This window comes from Arachis hypogaea, chromosome 16 (genome assembly GCF_003086295.3).
Source record: "Arachis hypogaea cultivar Tifrunner chromosome 16, arahy.Tifrunner.gnm2.J5K5, whole genome shotgun sequence".
NCBI classification, from domain to species: Eukaryota; Viridiplantae; Streptophyta; class Magnoliopsida; order Fabales; family Fabaceae; genus Arachis; species Arachis hypogaea.
The window spans coordinates 109,044,766-109,056,468 of record NC_092051.1 but is presented as its reverse complement, the minus strand read 5'-3'; the positions used below and the strand labels follow the sequence as shown (position 1 = coordinate 109,056,468).

The following is an 11,703-nucleotide window of genomic DNA, read 5'->3' as shown; positions in this document are numbered from 1 at the left end:
TACTACTCTTATGTTCTTCTAGTTGATTCTTCAAGTCTTGGGCCTTTGGATCTTGAGTTTGAAGCAGTTTTCTTCTTCATTGGGCTTAGCTTTTACTTGCAGAGAGAAAGTATGAAGTGGGCAGGGCCTTTGGCTCAGGAAGTTAGTGGTGTTAACGTTCAGTGAAAATATGGGTTCGAGAACGTTAGTGACAATCACCTTTTTCACTAACGTTCCTCACCAAAGTTAAAAGCTACGTTAACCTCAACGTTAGTGGCACAAACGTTGCCACTAACGTTTCCACTATGTCCTTCGCACACGTTATTGGGACTCAACTTTCCCAATAACGTTGAGAAGCCTCCCCCTTCCTACGTTAGAGTCCACGTTAACTTAGTTAACGTGGCTCTTTTAACGTAGGCTTGCCATCCTTCGAGAACGTTAGTGACACTTACCATTGTCACTAACGTTCCAAATTGCCCCTATTTTCCACGTTAAAGTCCATGTTAACTAGGTTAACGTGGCTTCTAACGTGGCCTTGCTAGCCATCTCCAACGTTGGTGACAAAGTTGAGTGTTACTAACGTTGGCTCATCTTTCCCTTATCCACGTTAGCTTCCACGTTAACTAAGTTAACGTGGCTCATGGTGGCATGTGTGGCTCCTTCCAACGTTAGTGACAATGTTGGGTGTCACTAACATTGGCGATCACCTTCTTTCTTCACGTTAGCTTCCATGTTAACTAGGTTAACGTGGGAGTCAACATGGCTCATTGGGGGCTTGTGTTCTTCCAACGTTAGTGACAATGTTGGGTGTCACTAACGTTGTCGACCACTTTGTTCCTTCACGTTAGCTTCCACGTTAACTATGTTAACGTGGGAGTTAACGTGGCTTAATGTGCTTTGGCCAACGTTAGTGACAATGTTGAGTGTCACTAACGTTGGCTCCCCCCTTTCTTCTTAACGTTAGAGGCCACTCATGATCTTGGTCCAACGTTAGTGATAATGTTAAGTGTCACTAACGAGGGCTCCATTTCTTTACTTCCGCGTTAGAGTTCACGTTAACTTAGTTAACGTGACTCTTAACGTGGGCAATGATGGCTTCGAGAGCGTTATTGGCAATCACTTTTCTCATTAACTTTGCAAGTTACTCCCATTCCACGTTAGTGTTAACGTTAATGTAACTAACGTAGCCACTAATGTGGTTCTTCTTTGCTTCCTTTGTCATGAAATCAAGCAATAACGTGCATCAAAGTTCTAGTCCAAGTCATGGGAAATGCAACATCCAATTTTGTTCTTAAATTCATGCAAAATCCTCATGAAATCATGTAAAGTGCACAATGTATGCTTGAATCAAGATGTAAGTGAATATCTACCCAAAACTAGCTTATTTCCTAAGGAAATGCATGAAACTACCCTAAAAATAGTAAAGAAAAGGTCAGTGAAACTGACTAAAATGCCCTGGCATCACAACACCAAACTTAAAGCTTGCTTGTCCCTAAGCAAGTACTGGAACAAGAGAATGATGAATGGAATGCTAAGAGAAATGAGTCATTCTTGTGGAAGTCATGTCCCTGGTTTTATGGTGGTTTCATGCATAGCAACTTAGGCTCATTCCTGGTTTTCAGACCTTTATCATGTCCTAGAATACTCACTTGTTATTGCATCCCATGAGACTTTTATTCATTGATCCTTTTGTTGTTATTTGAGGGCTTATTTTTGTTCTTAAGCTAAGTGCTCTGTAAGGGGGCAACTCTTTAAAATAAGCTTTCAGCCAACACTCCCGAACCAGTTGGTTCAAGGTGCTAGGTGTTGAAACACCCCTAAGGACTTACTTGCTCAAGTCTCTCCCCCATACATACACACCACAGGCACATAGTTTATTTATTTTCTTTTCTTGAGACCTTGGTGTCCAGCACCTCTTTGGGTTACTAAATGCTCTGTGGTGAGGGTTACTCTTGATAGTGGACTTTCAGCTGATAATCCCGGGTTAGTTAACCCAAGTTACCAAGTGATAAGGCACCCCTAAGAGCTTATTCATCCAAGTAGATCCCTCACACAAGAGCACCACAGACACATGCTTCAAGATTAAAACCATTGGTGCCTAGCCTTATTGCTTACTATTTTTCTTTTATTCCTCAACTTTGATTGTTCTTTCCCTTTTTCTTATTAGGATCTTCTTATTTATCTAATCTCATGGGGTGTGTCTCAAGCATAGTATTCATGACAGATAGTTGTCTTCCCACCTTATGGTTGAACCAACTTAGCTAACTTATGACCACACCACAAACTCATGGACTTATTCCCTAGTACGAACTCCACTCTGGTCTTTTGAAAACAATCATTCTCTTTTCATTTGATTCAAAAGGGACAAGCATACAAGTAAGTAAAGAAATGATGCAGTAACATAAAGACCAGCGACAAAAGACATATGCATCAAAACTTTAAAAGACAGAATTAAAATAAAGTTCAAACTACGAGCAACTATTAATCAAAAGTGCATCCGGAATTCCAAATTTCAACAATTCTGGGTACAATGGTATTAAGTAACAATACAACCTTCTGGTGACGATTTCTAGTTGCCTTCTTTCTTTGTCACCATCCTAATCCTTGCTACCTCACTTCCTTGGGTGAAAGTGCACCATTTCCTCATAAGATTCCTGCAAAGTTATTTGAAGTTGCTTGTTCCCAAAGCACTTGAGAAATAGTTAGCTTGCATGTATGCTTGTGATTTCTGAACTTAGTTTGGTGTGTGAACACCAAACTTAGTTCCGTGCCTAGGACCAAACCTTGCATATATGCTGAGAACCTCATATCTTATTGTTAACAAAACACTTATTAACTAAAGTCCAACTACATCTAAGTGGTTTCCCTTGATTGGTTGGAGCTAGCAATGTGTTTTGGGAGTGGAGTGTAATTCTAACTACTGTCCTTTGGTGGAACACCAAACTTAGAATTACACTATCACTCTTGGATTGTTCTGGTGTGGAACACCAAACTTAGCTCCTTACAATACAGGGGAAACAACTTGTGATCTTTATTGAAATAAAGGTGGAAAGGAAAATACCTGAGGTTGGGTTGCCTCCCAATAAAGTGCTTCTTTATCATCACTAGCTTGACGATTCCTCCTTCACTTGAGATGATAGTTTACTCTGGGGTTTTCCCCCATGTTGCCCAGGTAATGCTTGAGTCTTTGTCCATTAACTGTAAAAGTCCTCTCTGAACCTTCATCCATGACTTCGATGTGTCCATATGGCGATACTTTTGTGACAAGAAAAGGTCCGGACCACCTTGATTTGAATTTTCCTGGGAGCAGTCTCAATTTGGAATTGTAAAGAAGTACTCGCTGCCCCTTTTCGAAACTTCTGGGTGCAAGACGCAGGTCATGTCTTCTCTTTGCCTTCTCTTTGTACATCCTGGTATTTTCATAGGCTTGTGACCTAAATTCCTCCATCTCTTGCAGCTGTAAGATCCTCTTTGCACCAGCGGCAATGCTGTCGAAGTTTAGTATCTTGATAGCCCAGAGAGCTTTATGTTCCAGCTCTAATGGTAAATGACAAGCCTTACCATACACTAGTTGATATGGGGACATTCCAAGTGGTGTTTTGAATGCTGTTCTGTATGCCCAAAGAGCATCATCCAGCTTCTTCGACCAATCCTTTCTTGATGCACCCACAGTCTTTTCCAGAATCCTCTTTAGCTCTCTGTTGGATATCTCAGTTTGTCCACTTGTTTGGGGATGGTATGGTGTGGCTATCTTATGTTTTATCCCATATCGTAGGAGAAGAGCTTCTAGTGGTTTGTTACAAAAATGGCTTCCTGCATCACTGATGAGTGCTCGTGGGACTCCAAACCGGCTAAAGATATTCTTCCTGAGGAAGTTCATGACCACCTTGTTATCGTTTGTTGGGGTTGCAATAGCCTCTACCCACTTGGAGACGTAATCTACTGCTACCAAGATGTAATTGTTTGCATATGAGGTTGGGAATGGTCCCATGAAATCAATTCCCCACACATCAAACAGTTCCAGTTCCAAGATGAAATTCTGTGGCATCTCATTTCTTTTGGGCAAGTTTCCAGATCTTTGGCATTCATTGCAGCTCCTTACTAGTTCTTTTGCATCCTTGAAAAGGGTGGGCCAAAAGAATCCGCTTTGTAACACCTTTGCTGCTGTTCTTTCTCCTCCAAAGTGGCCTCCATAACATGAGCCGTGGCAGTTCCATAGGACCTCTCGTCCTTCTTCTTCCGAAACACATCGTCTAAGGATTCCATCTGAACACTTCTTGAAGAGATATGGCTCATCCCAGACAAAGTACTTTGCATCATTCATGAGCTTCCTTTTTTGATGTTTATTGATCTCTGGAGGTAATGCTCCAGATGCCTTGAAGTTGGCAATGTCTGCGAACCATGGTGCTTTGTGAACTGTCATCAACTGCTCATCAGGGAAGAGCTCGTTTACACTTGTATCATGTGCTCCACCTTCATTATGAGGAATCCTGGATAGGTGATCTGCTACCTTATTCTCCACTCCTTTCTTGTCTCTGATCTCAATATTGAATTCCTGCAACAATAAGATCCATCTTATTAGTCTTGGTTTTGATTCTTGCTTGGCAAACAAATATTTAAGTGTTGTGTGGTCTGTAAAAACAATCACTTTCGCACCAATGAGGTATGATCTAAACTTGTCAAATGTAAAAACTATTGCTAGCAACTCCTTTTCAGTAGTGGTATAATTTCTTTGAGTATCATTAAGGACTTTGCTAGCATAGTATATCACATGAACTAAGTTATCTTTCCTCTGTCCCAACACTGCCCCAACTGCGAAATCTGATGCGTCACACATCAATTTAAACGGTAAATTCCAATCAGGTGGAGAAATGATAGGAGCAGGGGACAACCTCATTTTCAAATTTTCAAAGGCTAACATGCATGTTTCAGCAAAGATAAATGGTGTATCTGATACAAGCAGATTGCTTAAGGGCTTGGCTATCTTTGAAAAATCTTTAATAAACCTTCTGTAAAAACCAGCATGCCCTAAAAAGCTCCTAATTGCCCTGACATCACTGGGTGGAGGCAGTTTTTCAATAAGTTCTACTTTGGCTCTGTCAACCTCAATGCCTTGGTTAGAAACTTTGTGACCAAGGACTATTCCTCCTGTCACCATAAAGTGACATTTTTTCCAGTTCAAGAACAGATTGGTTTCTTGGCATCTTTTCAATACCAAGGCAAGGTGATGTAGGCAGCTAGGAAAGGAATCTCCAAATACCGAGAAGTCATCCATAAAAACTTCAATGAATTTTTCTATCATATCTGAAAAGATAGAAAGCATGCAGCGTTGGAAAGTCGCAGGTGCATTACATAGCCCAAATGGCATGCGCCTGTAGACAAACACTCTATATGGGCAAGTGAATGAAGTTTTCTCTTGATCTCTGGGATCAACTACTATTTAGTTATATCCTGAATAACCGTCGAGAAAACAATAATAAGCGTGCCCTGCGAGTCTTTCCAACATCTGATCCATGAATAGAAGGGGGAAATGATCTTTTCGTGTAGCCTCGTTGAGCTTCCTGTAGTCTATGCACATCCGCCATCCTGTGACTGTCCTTGTAGGAATTAGTTCGTTCTTCTCATTAGGAACCAAGGTAATTCCTCCCTTTTTTGGGACGACATGCACGGGGCTAACCCAGGGGCTGTCCGAGATTAGGTAAATTACCCCCCTTGCCACAACTTCATAACTTCCTTCTGTACCACTTCCTTCATGATTGGGTTCAACCTTCTTTGGGATTGAATGGATGGTTTGGCATCTTCTTCCAGCAGTATCTTGTGCATACATATGGCCGAACTTATCCCCTTCAAGTCAGCAAGAGTCCAACCAATAACATCTTTGTGGTTTCGCAGTACTTTGAGCAGTTCATCCTCTTGATCTTGGCTGAGGAAGGAGCTTATAATCACTAGGTAATTTTCATCTTCTCCTAAGTACGCATATTTGAGAGAGGGTGGCAATGCTTTGAGTTCAAGTTTGGGTGCTTCTGACTTTTCGTTCTCTTCCTTTGGTGCACCTTGTATTTGACTTTCTGCTGTTGCAACCTCTTCACTACACGTAGACTCCTCCTCTATTATACCTTCAGGTTCTTCTTCTTCAAAACTTTCCTGCACTGTGTCTTCAAGTGAGTCCAACCTCATACATTCTCCTATTTGCTCTGGTGGGTAACTCATGGCCTTGAACACATTGATCGTCATCTTTTCCTTGTGTAATCTCAGGGTGAGATCTCCTTTTTGTACATCAATTACAGCTCCAGCAGTGGCCAAGAATGGCCTTCCCAGAATAATGGAAGCCTTGGCTTCCTCCTGCATGTCCAGCACTACAAAGTCTGTTGGGAAGATAAAATCTCCCACCTTCACCAGCAAATCTTCTACGACGCCATGCGGGAACTTGAACGATCTGTCTGCCAATTGTAAGGCCATCTTTGTTAGTTTAGCTTCCTCGATCTTCATCTTTCTCATCATAGCTACTGACATCAAATTGATGCTGGCTCCTAAGTCACACAGAGCCTTTTCCACTGTGATTTCCCTTATAATACAAGGGATTTGAAAACTCCCGGGATCTTTCAATTTCTGGGGTAGTTTGTGCTGAATGATAGCACTACATTCTTCGGTTAGTATCACAGTCTCGTTATTCTTCCAGCTTCTCTTCTTAGTCATGAGCTCCTTCAAGAACTTGGCGTAGAGTGGCATTTGTTCTATTGCTTCAGCAAAGGGTATGTTGATTTGCAGTTTCTTGAAGATTTCCAAAAATCTCGAAAACTGATTGTCATCCCCTTTCTTCCTTAATTGCTGAGGGTATGGGACTCTTGGGACATCTGGTTTCAGCACTCCTTCCCCTTTTTGTAAATTCAAAGTGGGAACTCGAGCTTCGTCCTGCTCTTCTTCCTCTTTAGTTGAGTCCTCTTTTTGTGGTTTCTGGGGGGTTTTCTTCAGTTCTTTCCCACTCCTAAGGGTGATAGCCTGACACTCCTCCCTTTGTGTTGAGCTAGTCTTGCTGCGAAGGTTGTGGCGGGGGATTTGTTTGAATAAGTAGCCAATTTGTGTCTCAAGTTTCTTGATGGCAGCATCCTGATTCTGCATATTGGATATCACCTCTTCTCGGAATGCCTTACTATCTTGAATCTCTTTGCTTATGCCTTCAAGAAGATTCTCAATCTTTGAGATTCTTTCATCAAATGATGACAGGTCAGGCTGAGTAGGGTTATTCTGGCCTTGATATGAATGTGGGGAGTTGTTGTTATGGGGGTGTTGATATGGTTTAAATGTGAAGTGTTGGGTGGCTGCATTGTTTGGATTTGGGCGTCTTTGATCAAGGCTTTGGTCTTGTTGATTTCCCCACCCAAAGTTTGGGTGATTCCTCCATCCAGGGTTGTATGTCTTGGAGTATGGATCATGGTTTTGCCTAGGTGAATTCCCAATGTAGTTGGCTTGCTCCTGACTACCCTCTGCTTCTTCATTCACTCCTTCTTGGGTTGTTGATGAAGTGGAGACTGCTGCTACTTAGTTCCTCTCCATCTTCTTGGTGAGGTTAGCCAGCTGCTGGGTAATGAGCTTGTTTTGGGCCAACAGAGCATCTACATTGTTTAGCTCCATTACTCCTCTTGTGTTCCCTCTTTCGGAAGCATAGAAGTAGTCGTTCTCTGCTACTGTTTCAATGACATCTATGGCTTCCTCAATAGTCTTCTTCTTGTTCAAAGATCCTCCGGATGAATGGTCTACGGCCTTCTTTGACTCATAAGAGAGTCCTTCATAGAAAATGTGCAGCTACACCCATTCGTTGAACATATCTGGTGGGCACCTCCTTGTTAAGTCTTTAAACCTCTCCCATGCTTCATATAGAGTCTCACCATCTTGTTGCCTGAAAGTTTGGACCTCAGCTCTCAGCCTATTGATTCGTTGAGGAGGGTAAAATTTTGCTAAAAATTTATTCACCACGTCTTTCCAAGTTGTCAAGCTCTCCCTTGGGAAAGACTCCAGCCACTTAGTTGCCTTATCCCTGAGTGAGAATGGAAATAAGAGTAGTCTATAGGCGTCAGAATGAACAACATTAGATTTCACTGTGTCACATATTCTCAGGAAAATGGTTAAATGTTGATTTGGGTCCTCTTGGACACTCCCTCCGAACGAACAGTTGTTCTGCACATGGGTGATGAGCTGTGGCTTCAGTTCAAAATTGTTGGCATGGATGGTTGGCTTTTGAATGCTACTTTCACAGTTTCCTGGGTTTGGATTGATGTAAGAGCCTAAAACTCTTCTATCCTCCCCAGCATGATTTGCTCGACCTCCTCTGCCATGGTTGTGAGCCTCTTCTTCATGATGGTTTTCCATATTTTCTTCCATGTCTGGTTCAAAGTATTCCTCAAAGTGTTCCTCCTCTTCTTCACCACCAACTACACGTTTTTCTCTTGCCTCCCTCCTTAGTCTAAGGAAGGTTCTCTCAGGTTCAGAATCAAAGGAAGTTGAAGCCCCACTTCTTCTCCCTGTCATACAACCAACAAGTACAAGCAAAGAGAATAGGTGCAGAAAGTATATCTGTCAGAATTACTGTTAGTGTGAGTGATGCAATATATCAAACAGTTAGTGGGTTAGTGAGATAAATAGTAAATAACAAAGAAAAAGTAAGGGGGAAGGGAAGAAGTTATCTAAAACAGAAAGTAAATGACTCAAACAGAAATTTAAATCAAACAAAAATAAAATGCTCAATCTAGTTATCCTCCAATCTAATCATTGTTGATGCACAATCAATCTCCGGCAACGGCGCCATAAACTTGATGCATGGAAAACTTGTCTCACAACAAATTTCCTTCGGCAAGTGTACCGAATTTGTCGTCAAGTAAAAACTCACAATAGAGTGAGGTCGAATCCCACAAGGATTGATTGATCAAGCAACTTTAATTAGAGGATTGTTCTAGTTGAGCGAATCCAGAATTTGAGTTGAGAATTGCAGAAAATAAAATGGCGGGAAGGTAATTGACAGGAAAGTAAATGCTAAAATTATAGATCTGAAAGTAAATGACTGAAGGTAAATTGCAGAATTGTAAATGGGAATGGGGGAATTGCTCATTAAAGTAAATAACAAAAATTAAAGAAAATGGGTAAGATCAGAAATGGGAAATTCATTGGGCTTAGGAGATGTTACATTCTCCGGATCAATTTCATTTTCATCTCTTCCTCAATCAATGCACTCATTGATCTCCTTGGCAATCTTAAGTGATTGAATTACAATTTCTTGTAATTCAATCTTTCAAATCTTGATCAATAGCCAATTCCTTGGTCAATTGCTCATGAGAAGAGATGAAGTATGGTCACTGATTATACCACATGCATTTCCCAAACCAAGTGTTGAGAGGATTATAGTCACATATCCATCCAAACCCAATTTGGTCCAGCATGAGAAAGTATTTCTAGATTGATCTCTTCATTCCTCTTTCAAGGTTCAGAAGAGATCCAAGTATGAATAGCTTCTTTTTCAAGATAACTACTCAATTGGATGAAGATCGAAAGCTTTCAAGTAAAATCAAGAGAAAAGATAGAAGAAGAATAATGAAAACTAGTATTGATCCATCAAATTACAACAGAGCTCCCTAACCCAATGACAGGGGTTTAGTTGTTCATAGCTCTGAAAAATGAAAACAAAGATGGAGAATACATGATGAAAACTTAGAAGTGCAGAGAAAGTAAATACAGAGAGTAGTTCTATGCTAAGAGTCTCCCTATAATTTCCCACTCTCTAAAATATTTCAAAGCTACTCCTATATATACTACTCTTCTGTTCTTCTTGTTGATTCTTCAAGTCTTGGGCCTTTGGATCTTGAGTTTGAAGCAGTTTTCTTCTTCATTGGGCTTAGCTTTTACTTGCAGAGAGAAAGTATGAAGTGGGCAGGGCCTTTGGCTCAGGAAGTTAGTGGTGTTAACGTTCAGTGAAAATATGGGTTCGAGAACGTTAGTGACAATCACCTTTTTCACTAACGTTCCTCACCAAAGTTAAAAGCCACGTTAACCTCAACGTTAGTGGCACAAATGTTGCCACTAACGTTTCTACTATGTCCTTCGCACACGTTATTGGGACTCAACTTTCCCAATAACGTTGAGAAGCCTCCCCCTTCCTACGTTAGAGTCCACGTTAACTTAGTTAACGTGGCTCTTTTAACGTAGGCTTGCCATCCTTCGAGAACGTTAGTGACACTTACCATTTTCACTAACGTTCCAAATTACCCCTATTTTCCATGTTAGAGTCCACGTTAACTAGGTTAACGTGGCTTCTAACGTGGCCTTGCTAGCCATCTCCAACGTTAGTGACAAAGTTGAGTGTCACTAACGTTGGCTCATCTTTCCCTTATCCACGTTAGCTTCTACGTTAACTAAGTTAACGTGTGAGTTAACGTGGCTCATGGTGGCATGTGTGGCTCCTTCCAACGTTAGTGATAATGTTGGGTGTCACTAACGTTGGCAATTACCTTCTTTCTTCACGTTAGCTTCCATGTTAACTAGGTTAATGTGGGAGTCAACATGGCTCATTGGGGGCTTGTGTTCTTCCAACGTTAGTGACAATGTTGGGTGTCACTAACGTTGTCGACCACTTTGTTCCTTCACGTTAGCTTAGGTTAACGTGGGAGTTAACGTGGCTTAATGTGCTTTGGCCAACGTTAGTGACAATGTTGAGTGTCACTAACGTTGGCTCCCCCCTTTCTTCTTAACGTTAGAGGCCACTAATAATCTTGGTCCAACGTTAGTGATAATGTTAAGTGTCACTAACGTTGGCTCCATTTCTTTACTTCCGCATTAGAGTTCACGTTAACTTAGTTAACGTGACTCTTAACGTGGGCAATGATGGCTTCGAGAGCGTTATTGGCAATCACTTTTCTCATTAACTTTGCAAGTTACACCCATTCCACGTTAGTGTTAACGTTAGTGTAACTAACGTAGCCACTAATGTGGTTCTTCTTTGCTTCCTTTGTCCTGAAATCAAGCAATAACGTGCATCAAAGTTCTAGTCCAAGTCATGGGAAATGCAACATCCAATTTTGTCCTTAAATTCATGCAAAATCCTCATGAAATCATGTAAAGTGCACAATGTATGCTTGAATCAAGATGTAAGTGAATATCTACCCAAAACTAGCTTATTTCCTAAAGAAATGCATGAAACTACCCTAAAAACAGTAAAGAAAAGGTCAGTGAAACTGGCCAAAATGCCCTGGCATCAGACCTTGAAGAGAAAGCTAAGAGAAGCTAAAGTACAACTCTCTGTAGAGGACCTAACAGAAATTTTCAAACAAGAAGAAGCCATGGCAGCCGAAAACAACAACAATGCCAACAATGCAAGGAAGGTGCTTGGTGACTTTACTGCACCTACTCCCGACTTCTATGGGAGAAGCATCTCAATCCCTACCATTGGAGGAAACAACTTTGAGCTTAAGCCTCAATTAGTTTCTCTGATGCAACAGAATTGCAAGTTTCATGGACTTCCAATGGAAGATCCTCATCAGTTCTTAGCTGAATTCCTGCAAATCTGTGACACTGTCAAGACTAATGGGGTTGATCCCGAGGTCTATAGACTTATGCTTTTTCCTTTTGAGAGATAGAGCTAGAACATGGTTGGATTCACAACCTAAAGAAAGCCTAAACTCTTGGGAAAAGCTAGTCAATGCCTTCGTGGCAAAGTTCTTTCCACCTCAAAAATTGAGT

General features: G+C 41.2%; 1 non-coding gene across 1 annotated transcript; it reads left to right on the top strand.

Annotated features, from left to right (window-relative positions):
- The first annotated feature begins 7,798 nt into the window (after nt 1-7,798).
- Nucleotides 7,799-7,905, top strand: LOC112760776 (small nucleolar RNA R71). Its single transcript, XR_003181199.1, has one exon. It is a non-coding gene; the product is annotated as a small nucleolar RNA R71 (small nucleolar RNA).
- Nucleotides 7,906-11,703: the final 3,798 nt, after the last annotated feature.